General features: G+C 65.2%; 14 non-coding genes across 14 annotated transcripts; 9 read left to right on the top strand and 5 right to left on the bottom strand.

Annotated features, from left to right (window-relative positions):
• Positions 1-1,324: 1,324 nt before the first annotated feature.
• On the bottom strand, positions 1,325-1,407 carry TRNAL-CAG (transfer RNA leucine (anticodon CAG)). The gene has a single exon. It is a non-coding gene; the product is annotated as a tRNA-Leu (tRNA).
• Positions 1,408-2,042: 635 nt separating this feature from the next.
• TRNAD-GUC (transfer RNA aspartic acid (anticodon GUC)) lies at positions 2,043-2,114 on the top strand. Its single transcript has one exon. It is a non-coding gene; the product is annotated as a tRNA-Asp (tRNA).
• A 608-nt stretch (positions 2,115-2,722) lies between these two features.
• Positions 2,723-2,794, top strand: TRNAG-UCC (transfer RNA glycine (anticodon UCC)). Its single transcript has one exon. It is a non-coding gene; the product is annotated as a tRNA-Gly (tRNA).
• Positions 2,795-3,095: 301 nt separating this feature from the next.
• TRNAE-CUC (transfer RNA glutamic acid (anticodon CUC)) lies at positions 3,096-3,167 on the top strand. The gene has a single exon. It is a non-coding gene; the product is annotated as a tRNA-Glu (tRNA).
• A 3,897-nt stretch (positions 3,168-7,064) lies between these two features.
• Positions 7,065-7,135, bottom strand: TRNAG-GCC (transfer RNA glycine (anticodon GCC)). The gene has a single exon. It is a non-coding gene; the product is annotated as a tRNA-Gly (tRNA).
• Positions 7,136-8,796: 1,661 nt separating this feature from the next.
• On the bottom strand, positions 8,797-8,879 carry TRNAL-CAG (transfer RNA leucine (anticodon CAG)). The gene has a single exon. It is a non-coding gene; the product is annotated as a tRNA-Leu (tRNA).
• Positions 8,880-9,514: 635 nt separating this feature from the next.
• TRNAD-GUC (transfer RNA aspartic acid (anticodon GUC)) lies at positions 9,515-9,586 on the top strand. The gene has a single exon. It is a non-coding gene; the product is annotated as a tRNA-Asp (tRNA).
• Positions 9,587-10,176: 590 nt separating this feature from the next.
• On the top strand, positions 10,177-10,248 carry TRNAG-UCC (transfer RNA glycine (anticodon UCC)). Its single transcript has one exon. It is a non-coding gene; the product is annotated as a tRNA-Gly (tRNA).
• Positions 10,249-10,533: 285 nt separating this feature from the next.
• On the top strand, positions 10,534-10,605 carry TRNAE-CUC (transfer RNA glutamic acid (anticodon CUC)). Its single transcript has one exon. It is a non-coding gene; the product is annotated as a tRNA-Glu (tRNA).
• A 3,916-nt stretch (positions 10,606-14,521) lies between these two features.
• TRNAG-GCC (transfer RNA glycine (anticodon GCC)) lies at positions 14,522-14,592 on the bottom strand. The gene has a single exon. It is a non-coding gene; the product is annotated as a tRNA-Gly (tRNA).
• A 1,660-nt stretch (positions 14,593-16,252) lies between these two features.
• Positions 16,253-16,335, bottom strand: TRNAL-CAG (transfer RNA leucine (anticodon CAG)). The gene has a single exon. It is a non-coding gene; the product is annotated as a tRNA-Leu (tRNA).
• A 635-nt stretch (positions 16,336-16,970) lies between these two features.
• Positions 16,971-17,042, top strand: TRNAD-GUC (transfer RNA aspartic acid (anticodon GUC)). The gene has a single exon. It is a non-coding gene; the product is annotated as a tRNA-Asp (tRNA).
• A 590-nt stretch (positions 17,043-17,632) lies between these two features.
• On the top strand, positions 17,633-17,704 carry TRNAG-UCC (transfer RNA glycine (anticodon UCC)). Its single transcript has one exon. It is a non-coding gene; the product is annotated as a tRNA-Gly (tRNA).
• Positions 17,705-18,005: 301 nt separating this feature from the next.
• TRNAE-CUC (transfer RNA glutamic acid (anticodon CUC)) lies at positions 18,006-18,077 on the top strand. The gene has a single exon. It is a non-coding gene; the product is annotated as a tRNA-Glu (tRNA).
• Positions 18,078-18,794: the final 717 nt, after the last annotated feature.

The raw sequence follows: 18,794 nt of genomic DNA on the forward strand, positions 1-18,794 counted from the left end.
CGGATCCCCGGCACAGACCCAAAGTTTTTGTGTTTTGTTTTTGTTTGATTGTTTGTTTGTTTCTTTTGGGGGATGTTTTTCCCCCTCCCCTCCCCCCCCCACGCCGGACCGGCCTTCTCAGTTGTGTCACCTGCAGGTGGGGGTGGGGGGGGGGTGTGTCAGCGAGCGGGGGCGGCGACGGGGAACGGGTCTCGCAGCCGTGGCGTGCGGCTCAGAAACGCAGACCAGGTCCGTGGGCGCCTCGCTCCTGCGCTCTGACCCACGCCACCGGCTCGCACTTGGGGTCCGGCCCCCTGGGCTGGTAGGGAGGCTTTAGCGCGAGAAAGGAGCGGAGGAGCGCTTCGGCAGAGCCGCAGCTGGCTGACCCTGGAGAAGGCGCGCTGGGTGTGGCTGGGACGGCCCAGGCCGCGGCTTCCCGCGTGGGGATGCGCTGTGGCGCACAGCTGGTCCCGGCGGGGCCAGGCGTTTGTGGGCGGGTGACGGGGATCTAGGGCTTCCGCTCGTGATTCCTCGTGGGCTGTCTTTCCGGGTTTGGACTCGCCTGCCAGGCTGTGTGCAGGGTTCCCGCTGCCTCTGGCCGGCAGGCGTCCGGGCTGCAGGTGGGTCGGCAGGCAGGTGTTAGCGGGAAGGGAGCACAGGTAGCGAGGTGGGATCGGCGACCTGGCTAGGGTGTCGGGAGAATGGAATGCGCGGCCGGGGTCCGAGGGGTCGGAGGAAAGGACAGGATGTTGGATGGCGTGCCTCTCTGGTGGGAGACGTGTGTGCGGCTCCACGAGCGAGTCGCTCGCTGCTGTTCAGCGGTCAGAAGTTGGAGGGTGAAACCGGGCGGGCTGTGCAGGCCAGGACGCCTCTGGGCAGCGCAGCGGCGATTCAAGGCGGTGGGCGGTGGGCGGTGGGCGGAGGCCGGTGGGAGGAAGGAGGGAAAAGGAGGAATAGGGGGAAGAATCTGGGCTGTGTCTGTTTGGGCGAGTGAGGAGAAGGCGGGCGGAGGAGATAGGCAGGGAAGAGCGTGGAAGGTGGTCGCGGTCGCTCGCTGTGTGTGGGGCCAGGGAAGAGGGCGTGTGAGGTGGTGGGGAGGGCGTCTGTCCGAAGGGCAATTGGTAGAGGGTCGCGGGCGCTGGCGCATGGTCCTGGGCTGTTTCTGCGACAGCCGGCGGGTGGGCAGGAAGAACGGACGTGCCTGAGAAGCGGCGGCGTTTTGGAGGCTTGCTTCAAGGGGGCTGGAGTCTGCAGAGCGGGCAAGGGCTCAAGGCAGGAAGCGGCCAAAGGTGCTCCAGGGTTGCCATGGGCGTTGCCCTCCGGCGGGCGGGCCAAAAGGTCGGCTTGTCAGGAGTGGGATTCGAACCCACGCCTCCAGGGGAGACTGCGACCTGAACGCAGCGCCTTAGACCGCTCGGCCATCCTGACGGCGCGCCGGGGCGCGTCGCCGCTGGCATGGCTGGGACCCGGCGCGAACGCCTGCGCCCTTGGCCGGCGCCTGTCTGGGCTCGGTGCGCAACCGACGGACCGCGCGGGCGGAGCGGGCGCCAAGTGAACGGAGCCGGCTGGCGTTGGCGTGGACGCCCCCGCGTCCCCACCCCGGACCCAAGGGGTCCGCGTCGGGCCGGCCGCCGCCGCCGCACGCCCCAGCCCCCGCGCCTCCGCTCGCCGAACCCCGCAGGGCGTGCGCCCACCGCGTCCTAGGAGCAGCGGCCCGACTGTTTCGCCCGGCCTCTTCCTGCCCCGGCGCGATCCCCGCCTTGGAGACAGCAGGCAGGGCGCACGGGGAGGTTCCACGCCGCTCCGGTACCTGTCGGGGTCCGGCTCCGGCTCCGGGTCCCAGCGGGATCGCAGGGTGCTTTGTTGGGTGTCGGGGTAGGTCGTGCCAACGGTGGCGGGGGGCGGGTGGCAGGTGACGGGTGGCGTGTGGCGGTTGGCGGGTGGCGGGTGGCGGGTGGAAGGCGAGCACGCGCCCGGCCCCTGCCGTCGGGGGAGGGGATCAAGGCAGGGCTAGGCGTCCGCGGTCGGAGTGGGGTCTGGCGTCCCGGCGACCGTCGCCGTCGTCCTCGTTAGTATAGTGGTGAGTATCCCCGCCTGTCACGCGGGAGACCGGGGTTCGATTCCCCGACGGGGAGGCAGCCGTGCTTTTTGGGCCGCCGCCTCGGACCCAGCCTGAGGGCCCTCCTTCTCCTTCCTCCGCCCTCCAGCTAGTCGCAGGGCGCCATCTCGGGCCTGGCCTGCCTGGCCCCTTGGCCCCCTGGGCCCTCTGGGCCCCCTGGGCCTCCTGGGTCCCCTTGGCCTCCTACCTTTTCTTCTCGCCCGCGGCTTGGTCGCCGCAGCCGGGCGGCCTCCTCTGGCCCCCACGGCGCCCAGAGAGCTGCCGGCCCAAAGTGGGTGCCGGAAGAGGCTTTCTGCGAGGCACAGGGCCCGGCGCCCGGTGGGAGGAGGAGGAGTGGGGACCCCGTCGGCGCCGGCCGTGTCCCCGCCGGGCACCTGGTGGGGAAGGGCTCTGGCGGCCCGGGGCGGCGAGGGAGCGAGAGCGCCCCCAGAGGCAGGCGGGCGGAACGGGGCAGCCGCGCTGGCCTTGCACCGGTGGGGCGCGGGGCGGCCTTTGGCGGGGCCGCGGCAGCGCGGAGCTGCGGGCGGGCGGACGGACCGGGCGTCGGGGCCGGGCTGCCCCGGGCGTCGGCGGCGCGCTGGTGGGAGCCCCGGGCCGGCGTGGCGGGGCTGCCCGCGCCGTGCGGCGTTGGTGGTATAGTGGTGAGCATAGCTGCCTTCCAAGCAGTTGACCCGGGTTCGATTCCCGGCCAACGCAGCGGGCGGACCTTTTGCGGAGGTCCCCGTCGCGGAGCTCGCGTCGCAGCTTGGCCTGTGGCTGCGTGCCTGTGCGCCCGGGAAGGAGGCGCGCGGTGTTTGGAGGGTGTGCTGCGAACAGGGCCAGAGCTGCTCGTGAGGGCAGGCCGGTTGCCGCCGGCGTCGCGGGGGCTGGTTGCGGGTGTTTGTTTTAAACGGAAGCAGGGGACAGGCGCCAAGGTAGCGCCCAGTGCTGGGGCCAGAGGCGCTGGGGCCAGAGGCGCTGGGGCCAGGAGGCGCAAGCCGGGCCCCGAAGCCGTCTCTCCCTGGTGGTCTAGTGGTTAGGATTCGGCGCTCTCACCGCCGCGGCCCGGGTTCGATTCCCGGTCAGGGAAGCCTTCCTTCTTTGGCTCTGCCTGCCGACTGCCAGGCCCCTTCACACCTCCCCTTTTGACCAGCAGGCTCGCTCGCTTCTCCCGCGCCCCAGCCACAACCTCCCGCGACTTCCACGTGCGCCCCAACGCTCCCCGCCTACCTTCACCCATCCCTCCTTTTGGCCTCGCTGGCGCCACCTTCGCAACATCAGCTTCACAGCCCTTCCTTGTCAGGTGCTCGCCTCGCTCCCACTCTTTCTCAGCGGCAAAGCCCGCTGGCCAGGTCAGGCTTTCTCCTCCCATGGCCGCCAGGTGACCCGCCACCACCACCACCGCCGCCACCCTCGAACTCTCGGCTGGCCGCGGAATGGGCCAGGACTCTCGAGCGGAGCGGCTTCTGCCAAGCCAAGCCGAGTGGCTGACGGGCCACTTCTCTCTCGGCTGCGGGGGATCTGTGCCTAATGGTTGGGCCACCCGCCAGAGCCACTCATGTCAGCAAGCGCACTGGCTTTCCCAAGGCGTGCCAGACCCTGAGCGCGGGATCCGTGATTGGGCTCCACGGGTGTCAGCGGCTTTGGTAGAAATGGCAGCGGAACTTGAGGAGCCGAGACCACGGGCCATAGCGCTAGGGAGGCAGAGCTGCGACGATCACCCTGGCAGCATGACTATGTTTTTCTTCATGCGGACGTGATATCCATGGGATTCCTGTGACGCGTGGTAACGCGTGTACATCGCGTAGTGATCGATGGTCAACTGAGGGGATGTAGGGCATCCATCCCGTGGGTATCTGTCATCTCTACCTGTTGGGAGCATCTCAGGTGCTGTCTTCCAGGAGCTCTTCGGAAACAAGCACTAATACATCGTTGTTACCCCAGTCGCCCTGCTCCGCCGTAGAACGTTATTGGAACGTATTCCCTCCATCCAAACGCATGCTCGGACCCATTTCACCAACCTCTCTTCACCGCAGTCACCCACACACCCTCTCCAGCCTCTGGTGTCTATCGTTCTACTCTCTACCTCCACAAGGTGAACATTTTGAGCTCCCAGGATTGGAGTAAGAACCCGCCCTCTCTGTCTTTCTGTGCCCGGCTCGTTTGATGTTCCATCGTGACCTTTAGCTCCGCCTCTGTTGCTGCAGACCAGAGGATTTCGTTCTTTTCTGTGGCCAAATAGTATTCCACGGTGTCTATATGCCACATTTTTGTTAATCCATTTCCCGGCCGATGGACACTTAGGTTGTCTTAGCCACATCTTCCCTACCTGCACGTCCTTCATAGGCTCTCTGCAAGAAGAAAAATATGGCTCTTTCTGCCCGACCTCGCAGGCAGTCAGACCTTACCGTTGTCTTCCCCTGTTCCCTAAAACTCGCTGTTATTCTATTCTTTTTCAAGGTGCACTGATTTCATGCTGTTCAAACACACATGTTTTACCATCAATTTGTAGAGTTAACACAATTGTCACAGCGGTCCTGAGGTGACGTACATCCTCAGCTTACGAAGATAACAGGATTAAGAGATTAAAGTAAAGACAGGCGTAAGAAATTATAAAAGCATTATTTGGGAACTGATGAATGTCCGTATTGAAATGAAATCTTCACAATTTACGTGCCTCTGCCGCAGCTCCAGCCGCTCCCTCCGTTCGGGGTCCCTGACTTCCCGCAACATACACGTGCATGTGCGTACACATGCTCCCGCTCACCGTCGACAGGTTTGAGATTCTCGCCTATTCTGGATGTGAAAATGAATCTTGAGAGGTCCCATTAGTCAGACCAACCTGGCCACGGGCATTGAAGCGTGGAGATGCAGCAGTTCGTGGGGAAAACCCAACGGCCAGGCTGACCAAAGCGCATGTGCGGGGTTGGGGTTCCTGATAGACTTCTAGCCGAAGTTTGCTTCCCATTGCCTGACCTACGCTCTCTAGCGTCTCTCCAAATGTCAAGGAACATGTGGAGATGGTACCTATCCCCAGCGCCAAGATTCGCTGTGGGACTTTTTGCCCATCCCCTCCTTAGCACAGATGAGCCCAGTTCTCCAACCCTCTATTCAACCCGTATTGATCTTATCGTTTGGCTGATTCCCCAGGTCAATGGCAGAAGTCAGTCGACTTCTTGCCAAAACCCCTCTGTAGGGGCAAAGTAGACGTCCAACCAACTGCACAAACCTGTCCCGTGTCATTCGTGGGATCTTGGCACAGTCGGATCACCTGCAGGGACCAGACCCTATCGGGGATAGAGATGTTTGCCATCCCCACGGGAGGCTGGCTTGCTTGCCAGCGTGATGTGGGTGGATGTCAGTGGGTGACAGCGATGGACGAAGGTGTCCGTTCCCGTGGCTGGCATCCACCCTAGCCCGGGGCAAGGGGCTGACACCAAGGAAAGGAGAGAAGCATGTCGCGTGCTGGGAGCTGGAAGAAGGAGTCCAGGGTGTCCAGGGGGTGCACAGGGCTGGCTGGCCAGGTCTGGGAGTGAGGCTGTCCAGTCAAACGGAGGTTGTGCAGATGCCCGGGGCGTTAGGGCACCTCGCGGGCTGCCTATGCCATAGGTCGGAGGGATCCCAGCTGGTGGCGGAGCTGGCGTGAGTCTGAAGAGGCTGAAGGAGGCCAGGGCTGGGGGACATGAGTCGTCTGAGAGAGGGGCATTGACGGCGAGAGGGAGAGTTGGCTGGCGAGAGGGAGAGTTGGCTGTGCGAGAGAGACAGAGAGATAGAGACATAGAGACAGAGACAGAGAGAGAGACAGAGAGATAGAGACACAGAGACAGAGAGAGAGAGAGACAGAGAAAGACAGAGAGTGAGAGAGAGAGAGAGTGTGTGTGAGTGTGTGTGTGTGTGTGTGTCAGTGTGTGTGTGTGAGTGAAAGGGCGGGTGGGGTGAGACAAAGGTGGGGGAGGGAGGGCTGAGCCTGAAGGCTGGTGGGAACAGTACATTTTCAGCCGGTTGGTCTGGGCAGGAACGAAGTCTGTGTGGTCAAAGGGGACCCGCGCCGGCGAGACTGGGATGCTGCTTGGGCTGGGCGGTCAGAGTATGGAGTGGGGCTGGGGTGAGGTGGCAAGCAGCCCAGGGTGGGAGAGACATCGTGACAGAGCGACTGGAGGCCACGTCCCACGTCCCAAAAGGGTAGCGAATGCAACTGGACCCGAGACATAAATAAGCCGTCTTCAGGACGCACATTCACGTCTCAGGCAGGTGTCTGGGGCTGAGATGAAAAGAGGTCCGAGGGAGAGAAACAAGGCAGCCTCCTCGACTAAAGTGGTGGATTGGGGTTAGGTTGGGAGTTGCCACATGGCGGTGGTGGTGCCGGCAGAATGAGGGGAGAGAGTGTGGAGTAGCCGGAACACGGTGAATATAGACGGTGCACATGCCACGCGTACACTCGTGTGGTCGCGTTAAGGACTGTGTGACCAACTAGGGGAAAGTGATGAGTTACTCCCTGGAGTCGCGACTTCCTTCCTACTGGAAGGGCAACCATGGCATCATTTTCTGGATGTGAGGAGCCAGCGAGGGGGGGAGAGAGAGAGAGAGAGAGAGAGAGAGAGAGGTCGAGGCGGTGAATTGTGAAGAGAAGAGGTGGGGCGAGTGGCTGCAAGCCCGTGGTGCCTGGCGGTGTTCCGTGAAGTGAAATGCGTCGGGCAGAGGCGGTGGCAGGGCAATGAAGAGAAACAGGACCAGGAGGCTGCCAAGTTCTGGTGTCTGGCGCGCTCTCGTGTTTGGAGGGGTTGTTGTCACCAAGCTGTGTGGGTGCGGGGGGGTAGGCTCATCCCTAAGTCAGTCGAGAGAGGCACGGAAGAAAGGGCAGAGGGCCGTCGCGCGTGGGAGCGCAGCCGGTGCCGGACTCGCTCGCGCGCCCCGAGTGTAAGGAGGCGGCAGAGGCGAGCGCAGCTACGCCTTGGTGCTGCTGCAGCACCAAAATGGGAGGGCGTGCTGCATGGGCCGGGAATCGAACCCGGGCCTCCCGCGTGGCAGGCGAGAATTCTACCACTGAACCACCCATGCACCGATGGCAAGCGCCAACGGAAGCTGGCACAGCGGAACTCGCCACCAGCCGCCGCTCACTGGTCACAGCCTGCCGTGGGCTTCCGTCCTATTGGAGCGTCCACGAGAGGCTGGCCCGATGGGGCGAGCAGAAGGGGAGGCTCTCGTCACGTCGAGGGACCTGAGGCGGGGCGCGGAGGGAGAGCGGAGGGAGAGAGGCCGACTGGTCCCATCTTGCGCTTTCTCTGCCGCCCAGGGTCGAGAGACTGCCCGCCGGGGTCTCCAGGGGAAGGACCAGCCGTGGCCCGCGCCCGAATGCCCGTGTGGGCAGGTTTGCTGTGGCGGGCCTTGCTGAGCGCGGATCCCCGGCACAGACCCAAAGTTTTTGTGTTTTGTTTTTGTTTGATTGTTTGTTTGTTTCTTTTGGGGGATGTTTTTCCCCCTCCCCTCCCCCCCCCACGCCGGACCGGCCTTCTCAGTTGTGTCACCTGCAGGTGGGGGTGGGGGGGGGGTGTGTCAGCGAGCGGGGGCGGCGACGGGGAACGGGTCTCGCAGCCGTGGCGTGCGGCTCAGAAACGCAGACCAGGTCCGTGGGCGCCTCGCTCCTGCGCTCTGACCCACGCCACCGGCTCGCACTTGGGGTCCGGCCCCCTGGGCTGGTAGGGAGGCTTTAGCGCGAGAAAGGAGCGGAGGAGCGCTTCGGCAGAGCCGCAGCTGGCTGACCCTGGAGAAGGCGCGCTGGGTGTGGCTGGGACGGCCCAGGCCGCGGCTTCCCGCGTGGGGATGCGCTGTGGCGCACAGCTGGTCCCGGCGGGGCCAGGCGTTTGTGGGCGGGTGACGGGGATCTAGGGCTTCCGCTCGTGATTCCTCGTGGGCTGTCTTTCCGGGTTTGGACTCGCCTGCCAGGCTGTGTGCAGGGTTCCCGCTGCCTCTGGCCGGCAGGCGTCCGGGCTGCAGGTGGGTCGGCAGGCAGGTGTTAGCGGGAAGGGAGCACAGGTAGCGAGGTGGGATCGGCGACCTGGCTAGGGTGTCGGGAGAATGGAATGCGCGGCCGGGGTCCGAGGGGTCGGAGGAAAGGACAGGATGTTGGATGGCGTGCCTCTCTGGTGGGAGACGTGTGTGCGGCTCCACGAGCGAGTCGCTCGCTGCTGTTCAGCGGTCAGAAGTTGGAGGGTGAAACCGGGCGGGCTGTGCAGGCCAGGACGCCTCTGGGCAGCGCAGCGGCGATTCAAGGCGGTGGGCGGTGGGCGGTGGGCGGAGGCCGGTGGGAGGAAGGAGGGAAAAGGAGGAATAGGGGGAAGAATCTGGGCTGTGTCTGTTTGGGCGAGTGAGGAGAAGGCGGGCGGAGGAGATAGGCAGGGAAGAGCGTGGAAGGTGGTCGCGGTCGCTCGCTGTGTGTGGGGCCAGGGAAGAGGGCGTGTGAGGTGGTGGGGAGGGCGTCTGTCCGAAGGGCAATTGGTAGAGGGTCGCGGGCGCTGGCGCATGGTCCTGGGCTGTTTCTGCGACAGCCGGCGGGTGGGCAGGAAGAACGGACGTGCCTGAGAAGCGGCGGCGTTTTGGAGGCTTGCTTCAAGGGGGCTGGAGTCTGCAGAGCGGGCAAGGGCTCAAGGCAGGAAGCGGCCAAAGGTGCTCCAGGGTTGCCATGGGCGTTGCCCTCCGGCGGGCGGGCCAAAAGGTCGGCTTGTCAGGAGTGGGATTCGAACCCACGCCTCCAGGGGAGACTGCGACCTGAACGCAGCGCCTTAGACCGCTCGGCCATCCTGACGGCGCGCCGGGGCGCGTCGCCGCTGGCATGGCTGGGACCCGGCGCGAACGCCTGCGCCCTTGGCCGGCGCCTGTCTGGGCTCGGTGCGCAACCGACGGACCGCGCGGGCGGAGCGGGCGCCAAGTGAACGGAGCCGGCTGGCGTTGGCGTGGACGCCCCCGCGTCCCCACCCCGGACCCAAGGGGTCCGCGTCGGGCCGGCCGCCGCCGCCGCACGCCCCAGCCCCCGCGCCTCCGCTCGCCGAACCCCGCAGGGCGTGCGCCCACCGCGTCCTAGGAGCAGCGGCCCGACTGTTTCGCCCGGCCTCTTCCTGCCCCGGCGCGATCCCCGCCTTGGAGACAGCAGGCAGGGCGCACGGGGAGGTTCCACGCCGCTCCGGTACCTGTCGGGGTCCGGCTCCGGCTCCGGGTCCCAGCGGGATCGCAGGGTGCTTTGTTGGGTGTCGGGGTAGGTCGTGCCAACGGTGGCGGGGGGCGGGTGGCAGGTGACGGGTGGCGTGTGGCGGTTGGCGGGTGGCGGGTGGCGGGTGGAAGGCGAGCACGCGCCCGGCCCCTGCCGTCGGGGGAGGGGATCAAGGCAGGGCTAGGCGTCCGCGGTCGGAGTGGGGTCTGGCGTCCCGGCGACCGTCGCCGTCGTCCTCGTTAGTATAGTGGTGAGTATCCCCGCCTGTCACGCGGGAGACCGGGGTTCGATTCCCCGACGGGGAGGCAGCCGTGCTTTTTGGGCCGCCGCCTCGGACCCAGCCTGAGGGCCCTCCTTCTCCTTCCTCCGCCCTCCAGCTAGTCGCAGGGCGCCATCTCGGGCCTGGCCTGCCTGGCCCCTTGGCCCCCTGGGCCTCCTGGGTCCCCTTGGCCTCCTACCTTTTCTTCTCGCCCGCGGCTTGGTCGCCGCAGCCGGGCGGCCTCCTCTGGCCCCCACGGCGCCCAGAGAGCTGCCGGCCCAAAGTGGGTGCCGGAAGAGGCTTTCTGCGAGGCACAGGGCCCGGCGCCCGGTGGGAGGAGGAGGAGTGGGGACCCCGTCGGCGCCGGCCGTGTCCCCGCCGGGCACCTGGTGGGGAAGGGCTCTGGCGGCCCGGGGCGGCGAGGGAGCGAGAGCGCCCCCAGAGGCAGGCGGGCGGAACGGGGCAGCCGCGCTGGCCTTGCACCGGTGGGGCGCGGGGCGGCCTTTGGCGGGGCCGCGGCAGCGCGGAGCTGCGGGCGGGCGGACGGACCGGGCGTCGGGGCCGGGCTGCCCCGGGCGTCGGCGGCGCGCTGGTGGGAGCCCCGGGCCGGCGTGGCGGGGCTGCCCGCGCCGTGCGGCGTTGGTGGTATAGTGGTGAGCATAGCTGCCTTCCAAGCAGTTGACCCGGGTTCGATTCCCGGCCAACGCAGCGGGCGGACCTTTTGCGGAGGTCCCCGTCGCGGAGCTCGCGTCGCAGCTTGGCCTGTGGCTGCGTGCCTGTGCGCCCGGGAAGGAGGCGCGCGGTGTTTGGAGGGTGTGCTGCGAACAGGGCCAGAGCTGCTCGTGAGGGCAGGCCGGTTGCCGCCGGCGTCGCGGGGGCTGGTTGCGGGTGTTTGTTTTAAACGGAAGCAGGGGACAGGCGCCAAGGTAGCGCCCAGTGCTGGGGCCAGAGGCGCTGGGGCCAGGAGGCGCAAGCCGGGCCCGAAGCCGTCTCTCCCTGGTGGTCTAGTGGTTAGGATTCGGCGCTCTCACCGCCGCGGCCCGGGTTCGATTCCCGGTCAGGGAAGCCTTCCTTCTTTGGCTCTGCCTGCCGACTGCCAGGCCCCTTCACACCTCCCCTTTTGACCAACAGGCTCGCTCGCTTCTCCCGCGCCCCAGCCACAACCTCCCGCGGCTTCCACGTGCGCCCCAACGCTCCCCGCCTACCTTCACCCATCCCTCCTTTTGGCCTCGCTGGCGCCACCTTCGCAACATCAGCTTCACAGCCCTTCCTTGTCAGGTGCTCGCCTCGCTCCCACTCTTTCTCAGCGGCAAAGCCCGCTGGCCAGGTCAGGCTTTCTCCTCCCATGGCCGCCAGGTGACCCGCCACCACCACCACCGCCGCCACCCTCGAACTCTCGGCTGGCCGCGGAATGGGCCAGGACTCTCGAGCGGAGCGGCTTCTGCCAAGCCAAGCCGAGTGGCTGACGGGCCACTTCTCTCTCGGCTGCGGGGGATCTGCGCCTAATGGTTGGGCCACCCGCCAGAGCCACTCATGTCAGCAAGCGCACTGGCTTTCCCAAGGCGTGCCAGACCCTGAGCGCGGGATCCGTGATTGGGCTCCACGGGTGTCAGCGGCTTTGGTAGAAATGGCAGCGGAACTTGAGGAGCCGAGACCACGGGCCATAGCGCTAGGGAGGCAGAGCTGCGACGATCACCCTGGCAGCATGACTATGTTTTTCTTCATGCGGACGTGATATCCATGGGATTCCTGTGACGCGTGGTAACGCGTGTACATCGCGTAGTGATCGATGGTCAACTGAGGGGATGTAGGGCATCCATCCCGTGGGTATCTGTCATCTCTACCTGTTGGGAGCATCTCAGGTGCTGTCTTCCAGGAGCTCTTCGGAAACAAGCACTAATACATCGTTGTTACCCCTAGTCGCCCTGCTCCGCCGTAGAACGTTATTGGAACGTATTCCCTCCATCCAAACGCATGCTCGGACCCATTTCACCAACCTCTCTTCACCGCAGTCACCCACACACCCTCTCCAGCCTCTGGTGTCTATCGTTCTACTCTCTACCTCCACAAGGTGAACATTTTGAGCTCCCAGGATTGGAGTAAGAACCCGCCCTCTCTGTCTTTCTGTGCCCGGCTCGTTTGATGTTCCATCGTGACCTTTAGCTCCGCCTCTGTTGCTGCAGACCAGAGGATTTCGTTCTTTTCTGTGGCCAAATAGTATTCCACGGTGTCTATATGCCACATTTTTGTTAATCCATTTCCCGGCCGATGGACACTTAGGTTGTCTTAGCCACATCTTCCCTACCTGCACGTCCTTCATAGGCTCTCTGCAAGAAGAAAAATATGGCTCTTTCTGCCCGACCTCGCAGGCAGTCAGACCTTACCGTTGTCTTCCCCTGTTCCCTAAAACTCGCTGTTATTCTATTCTTTTTCAAGGTGCACTGATTTCATGCTGTTCAAACACACATGTTTTACCATCAATTTGTAGAGTTAACACAATTGTCACAGCGGTCCTGAGGTGACGTACATCCTCAGCTTACGAAGATAACAGGATTAAGAGATTAAAGTAAAGACAGGCGTAAGAAATTATAAAAGCATTATTTGGGAACTGATGAATGTCCGTATTGAAATGAAATCTTCACAATTTACGTGCCTCTGCCGCAGCTCCAGCCGCTCCCTCCGTTCGGGGTCCCTGACTTCCCGCAACATACACGTGCATGTGCGTACACATGCTCCCGCTCACCGTCGACAGGTTTGAGATTCTCGCCTATTCTGGATGTGAAAATGAATCTTGAGAGGTCCCATTAGTCAGACCAACCTGGCCACGGGCATTGAAGCGTGGAGATGCAGCAGTTCGTGGGGAAAACCCAACGGCCAGGCTGACCAAAGCGCATGTGCGGGGTTGGGGTTCCTGATAGACTTCTAGCCGAAGTTTGCTTCCCATTGCCTGACCTACGCTCTCTAGCGTCTCTCCAAATGTCAAGGAACATGTGGAGATGGTACCTATCCCCAGCGCCAAGATTCGCTGTGGGACTTTTTGCCCATCCCCTCCTTAGCACAGATGAGCCCAGTTCTCCAACCCTCTATTCAACCCGTATTGATCTTATCGTTTGGCTGATTCCCCAGGTCAATGGCAGAAGTCAGTCGACTTCTTGCCAAAACCCCTCTGTAGGGGCAAAGTAGACGTCCAACCAACTGCACAAACCTGTCCCGTGTCATTCGTGGGATCTTGGCACAGTCGGATCACCTGCAGGGACCAGACCCTATCGGGGATAGAGATGTTTGCCATCCCCACGGGAGGCTGGCTTGCTTGCCAGCGTGATGTGGGTGGATGTCAGTGGGTGACAGCGATGGACGAAGGTGTCCGTTCCCGTGGCTGGCGTCCACCCTAGCCCGGGGCAAGGGGCTGACACCAAGGAAAGGAGAGAAGCATGTCGCATGCTGGGAGCTGGAAGAAGGAGTCCAGGGTGTCCAGGGGGTGCACAGGGCTGGCTGGCCAGGTCTGGGAGTGAGGCTGTCCAGTCAAACGGAGGTTGTGCAGATGCCCGGGGCGTTAGGGCACCTCGCGGGCTGCCTATGCCATAGGTCGGAGGGATCCCAGCTGGTGGCGGAGCTGGCGTGAGTCTGAAGAGGCTGAAGGAGGCCAGGGCTGGGGGACATGAGTCGTCTGAGAGAGGGGCATTGACGGCGAGAGGGAGAGTTGGCTGGCGAGAGGGAGAGTTGGCTGTGCGAGAGAGACAGAGAGATAGAGACATAGAGACAGAGACAGAGAGAGAGACAGAGAGATAGAGACACAGAGACAGAGAGAGAGAGAGAGAGACAGAGAAAGACAGAGAGTGAGAGAGAGAGAGAGTGTGTGTGAGTGTGTGTGTGTGTGTGTGTCAGTGTGTGTGTGTGAGTGAAAGGGCGGGTGGGGTGAGACAAAGGTGGGGGAGGGAGGGCTGAGCCTGAAGGCTGGTGGGAACAGTACATTTTCAGCCGGTTGGTCTGGGCAGGAACGAAGTCTGTGTGGTCAAAGGGGACCCGCGCCGGCGAGACTGGGATGCTGCTTGGGCTGGGCGGTCAGAGTATGGAGTGGGGCTGGGGTGAGGTGGCAAGCAGCCCAGGGTGGGAGAGACATCGTGACAGAGCGACTGGAGGCCACGTCCCACGTCCCAAAAGGGTAGCGAATGCAACTGGACCCGAGACATAAATAAGCCGTCTTCAGGACGCACATTCACGTCTCAGGCAGGTGTCTGGGGCTGAGATGAAAAGAGGTCCGAGGGAGAGAAACAAGGCAGCCTCCTCGACTAAAGTGGTGGATTGGGGTTAGGTTGGGAGTTGCCACATTGCGGTGGTGGTGCCGGCAGAATGAGGGGAGAGAGTGTGGAGTAGCCGGAACACGGTGAATATAGACGGTGCACATGCCACGCGTACACTCGTGTGGTCGCGTTAAGGACTGTGTGACCAACTAGGGGAAAGTGATGAGTTACTCCCTGGAGTCGCGACTTCCTTCCTACTGGAAGGGCAACCATGGCATCATTTTCTGGATGTGAGGAGCCAGCGAGGGGGGGAGAGAGAGAGAGAGAGAGAGAGAGAGAGAGAGAGAGAGAGAGAGGTCGAGGCGGTGAATTGTGAAGAGAAGAGGTGGGGCGAGTGGCTGCAAGCCCGTGGTGCCTGGCGGTGTTCCGTGAAGTGAAATGCGTCGGGCAGAGGCGGTGGCAGGGCAATGAAGAGAAACAGGACCAGGAGGCTGCCAAGTTCTGGTGTCTGGCGCGCTCTCGTGTTTGGAGGGGTTGTTGTCACCAAGCTGTGTGGGTGCGGGGGGGTAGGCTCATCCCTAAGTCAGTCGAGAGAGGCACGGAAGAAAGGGCAGAGGGCCGTCGCGCGTGGGAGCGCAGCCGGTGCCGGACTCGCTCGCGCGCCCCGAGTGTAAGGAGGCGGCAGAGGCGAGCACAGCTACGCCTTGGTGCTGCTGCAGCACCAAAATGGGAGGGCGTGCTGCATGGGCCGGGAATCGAACCCGGGCCTCCCGTGTGGCAGGCGAGAATTCTACCACTGAACCACCCATGCACCGATGGCAAGCGCCAACGGAAGCTGGCACAGCGGAACTCGCCACCAGCCGCCGCTCACTGGTCACAGCCTGCCGTGGGCTTCCGTCCTATTGGAGCGTCCACGAGAGGCTGGCCCGATGGGGCGAGCAGAAGGGGAGGCTCTCGTCACGTCGAGGGACCTGAGGCGGGGCGCGGAGGGAGAGCGGAGGGAGAGAGGCCGACTGGTCCCATCTTGCGCTTTCTCTGCCGCCCAGGGTCGAGAGACTGCCCGCCGGGGTCTCCAGGGGAAGGACCAGCCGTGGCCCGCGCCCGAATGCCCGTGTGGGCAGGTTTGCTGTGGCGGGCCTTGCTGAGCGCGGATCCCCGGCACAGACCCAAAGTTTTTGTGTTTTGTTTTTGTTTGATTGTTTGTTTGTTTCTTTTGGGGGATGTTTTTCCCCCTCCCCTCCCCCCCCCACGCCGGACCGGCCTTCTCAGTTGTGTCACCTGCAGGTGGGGGTGGGGGGGGGTGTGTCAGCGAGCGGGGGCGGCGACGGGGAACGGGTCTCGCAGCCGTGGCGTGCGGCTCAGAAACGCAGACCAGGTCCGTGGGCGCCTCGCTCCTGCGCTCTGACCCACGCCACCGGCTCGCACTTGGGGTCCGGCCCCCTGGGCTGGTAGGGAGGCTTTAGCGCGAGAAAGGAGCGGAGGAGCGCTTCGGCAGAGCCGCAGCTGGCTGACCCTGGAGAAGGCGCGCTGGGTGTGGCTGGGACGGCCCAGGCCGCGGCTTCCCGCGTGGGGATGCGCTGTGGCGCACAGCTGGTCCCGGCGGGGCCAGGCGTTTGTGGGCGGGTGACGGGGATCTAGGGCTTCCGCTCGTGATTCCTCGTGGGCTGTCTTTCCGGGTTTGGACTCGCCTGCCAGGCTGTGTGCAGGGTTCCCGCTGCCTCTGGCCGGCAGGCGTCCGGGCTGCAGGTGGGTCGGCAGGCAGGTGTTAGCGGGAAGGGAGCACAGGTAGCGAGGTGGGATCGGCGACCTGGCTAGGGTGTCGGGAGAATGGAATGCGCGGCCGGGGTCCGAGGGGTCGGAGGAAAGGACAGGATGTTGGATGGCGTGCCTCTCTGGTGGGAGACGTGTGTGCGGCTCCACGAGCGAGTCGCTCGCTGCTGTTCAGCGGTCAGAAGTTGGAGGGTGAAACCGGGCGGGCTGTGCAGGCCAGGACGCCTCTGGGCAGCGCAGCGGCGATTCAAGGCGGTGGGCGGTGGGCGGTGGGCGGAGGCCGGTGGGAGGAAGGAGGGAAAAGGAGGAATAGGGGGAAGAATCTGGGCTGTGTCTGTTTGGGCGAGTGAGGAGAAGGCGGGCGGAGGAGATAGGCAGGGAAGAGCGTGGAAGGTGGTCGCGGTCGCTCGCTGTGTGTGGGGCCAGGGAAGAGGGCGTGTGAGGTGGTGGGGAGGGCGTCTGTCCGAAGGGCAATTGGTAGAGGGTCGCGGGCGCTGGCGCATGGTCCTGGGCTGTTTCTGCGACAGCCGGCGGGTGGGCAGGAAGAACGGACGTGCCTGAGAAGCGGCGGCGTTTTGGAGGCTTGCTTCAAGGGGGCTGGAGTCTGCAGAGCGGGCAAGGGCTCAAGGCAGGAAGCGGCCAAAGGTGCTCCAGGGTTGCCATGGGCGTTGCCCTCCGGCGGGCGGGCCAAAAGGTCGGCTTGTCAGGAGTGGGATTCGAACCCACGCCTCCAGGGGAGACTGCGACCTGAACGCAGCGCCTTAGACCGCTCGGCCATCCTGACGGCGCGCCGGGGCGCGTCGCCGCTGGCATGGCTGGGACCCGGCGCGAACGCCTGCGCCCTTGGCCGGCGCCTGTCTGGGCTCGGTGCGCAACCGACGGACCGCGCGGGCGGAGCGGGCGCCAAGTGAACGGAGCCGGCTGGCGTTGGCGTGGACGCCCCCGCGTCCCCACCCCGGACCCAAGGGGTCCGCGTCGGGCCGGCCGCCGCCGCCGCACGCCCCAGCCCCCGCGCCTCCGCTCGCCGAACCCCGCAGGGCGTGCGCCCACCGCGTCCTAGGAGCAGCGGCCCGACTGTTTCGCCCGGCCTCTTCCTGCCCCGGCGCGATCCCCGCCTTGGAGACAGCAGGCAGGGCGCACGGGGAGGTTCCACGCCGCTCCGGTACCTGTCGGGGTCCGGCTCCGGCTCCGGGTCCCAGCGGGATCGCAGGGTGCTTTGTTGGGTGTCGGGGTAGGTCGTGCCAACGGTGGCGGGGGGCGGGTGGCAGGTGACGGGTGGCGTGTGGCGGTTGGCGGGTGGCGGGTGGCGGGTGGAAGGCGAGCACGCGCCCGGCCCCTGCCGTCGGGGGAGGGGATCAAGGCAGGGCTAGGCGTCCGCGGTCGGAGTGGGGTCTGGCGTCCCGGCGACCGTCGCCGTCGTCCTCGTTAGTATAGTGGTGAGTATCCCCGCCTGTCACGCGGGAGACCGGGGTTCGATTCCCCGACGGGGAGGCAGCCGTGCTTTTTGGGCCGCCGCCTCGGACCCAGCCTGAGGGCCCTCCTTCTCCTTCCTCCGCCCTCCAGCTAGTCGCAGGGCGCCATCTCGGGCCTGGCCTGCCTGGCCCCTTGGCCCCCTGGGCCTCCTGGGTCCCCTTGGCCTCCTACCTTTTCTTCTCGCCCGCGGCTTGGTCGCCGCAGCCGGGCGGCCTCCTCTGGCCCCCACGGCGCCCAGAGAGCTGCCGGCCCAAAGTGGGTGCCGGAAGAGGCTTTCTGCGAGGCACAGGGCCCGGCGCCCGGTGGGAGGAGGAGGAGTGGGGACCCCGTCGGCGCCGGCCGTGTCCCCGCCGGGCACCTGGTGGGGAAGGGCTCTGGCGGCCCGGGGCGGCGAGGGAGCGAGAGCGCCCCCAGAGGCAGGCGGGCGGAACGGGGCAGCCGCGCTGGCCTTGCACCGGTGGGGCGCGGGGCGGCCTTTGGCGGGGCCGCGGCAGCGCGGAGCTGCGGGCGGGCGGACGGACCGGGCGTCGGGGCCGGGCTGCCCCGGGCGTCGGCGGCGCGCTGGTGGGAGCCCCGGGCCGGCGTGGCGGGGCTGCCCGCGCCGTGCGGCGTTGGTGGTATAGTGGTGAGCATAGCTGCCTTCCAAGCAGTTGACCCGGGTTCGATTCCCGGCCAACGCAGCGGGCGGACCTTTTGCGGAGGTCCCCGTCGCGGAGCTCGCGTCGCAGCTTGGCCTGTGGCTGCGTGCCTGTGCGCCCGGGAAGGAGGCGCGCGGTGTTTGGAGGGTGTGCTGCGAACAGGGCCAGAGCTGCTCGTGAGGGCAGGCCGGTTGCCGCCGGCGTCGCGGGGGCTGGTTGCGGGTGTTTGTTTTAAACGGAAGCAGGGGACAGGCGCCAAGGTAGCGCCCAGTGCTGGGGCCAGAGGCGCTGGGGCCAGAGGCGCTGGGGCCAGGAGGCGCAAGCCGGGCCCCGAAGCCGTCTCTCCCTGGTGGTCTAGTGGTTAGGATTCGGCGCTCTCACCGCCGCGGCCCGGGTTCGATTCCCGGTCAGGGAAGCCTTCCTTCTTTGGCTCTGCCTGCCGACTGCCAGGCCCCTTCACACCTCCCCTTTTGACCAACAGGCTCGCTCGCTTCTCCCGCGCCCCAGCCACAACCTCCCGCGACTTCCACGTGCGCCCCAACGCTCCCCGCCTACCTTCACCCATCCCTCCTTTTGGCCTCGCTGGCGCCACCTTCGCAACATCAGCTTCACAGCCCTTCCTTGTCAGGTGCTCGCCTCGCTCCCACTCTTTCTCAGCGGCAAAGCCCGCTGGCCAGGTCAGGCTTTCTCCTCCCATGGCCGCCAGGTGACCCGCCACCACCACCACCGCCGCCACCCTCGAACTCTCGGCTGGCCGCGGAATGGGCCAGGACTCTCGAGCGGAGCGGCTTCTGCCAAGCCAAGCCGAGTGGCTGACGGGCCACTTCTCTCTCGGCTGCGGGGGATCTGCGCCTAATGGTTGGGCCACCCGCCAGAGCCACTCATGTCAGCAAGCGCACTGGCTTTCCCAAGGCGTGCCAGACCCTGAGCGCGGGATCCGTGATTGGGCTCCACGGGTGTCAGCGGCTTTGGTAGAAATGGCAGCGGAACTTGAGGAGCCGAGACCACGGGCCATAGCGCTAGGGAGGCAGAGCTGCGACGATCACCCTGGCAGCATGACTATGTTTTTCTTCATGCGGACGTGATATCCATGGGATTCCTGTGACGCGTGGTAACGCGTGTACATCGCGTA

Source organism: Pan paniscus, chromosome 1, assembly GCF_029289425.2.
Source record: "Pan paniscus chromosome 1, NHGRI_mPanPan1-v2.0_pri, whole genome shotgun sequence".
Classification (NCBI taxonomy): Eukaryota; Metazoa; Chordata; class Mammalia; order Primates; family Hominidae; genus Pan; species Pan paniscus.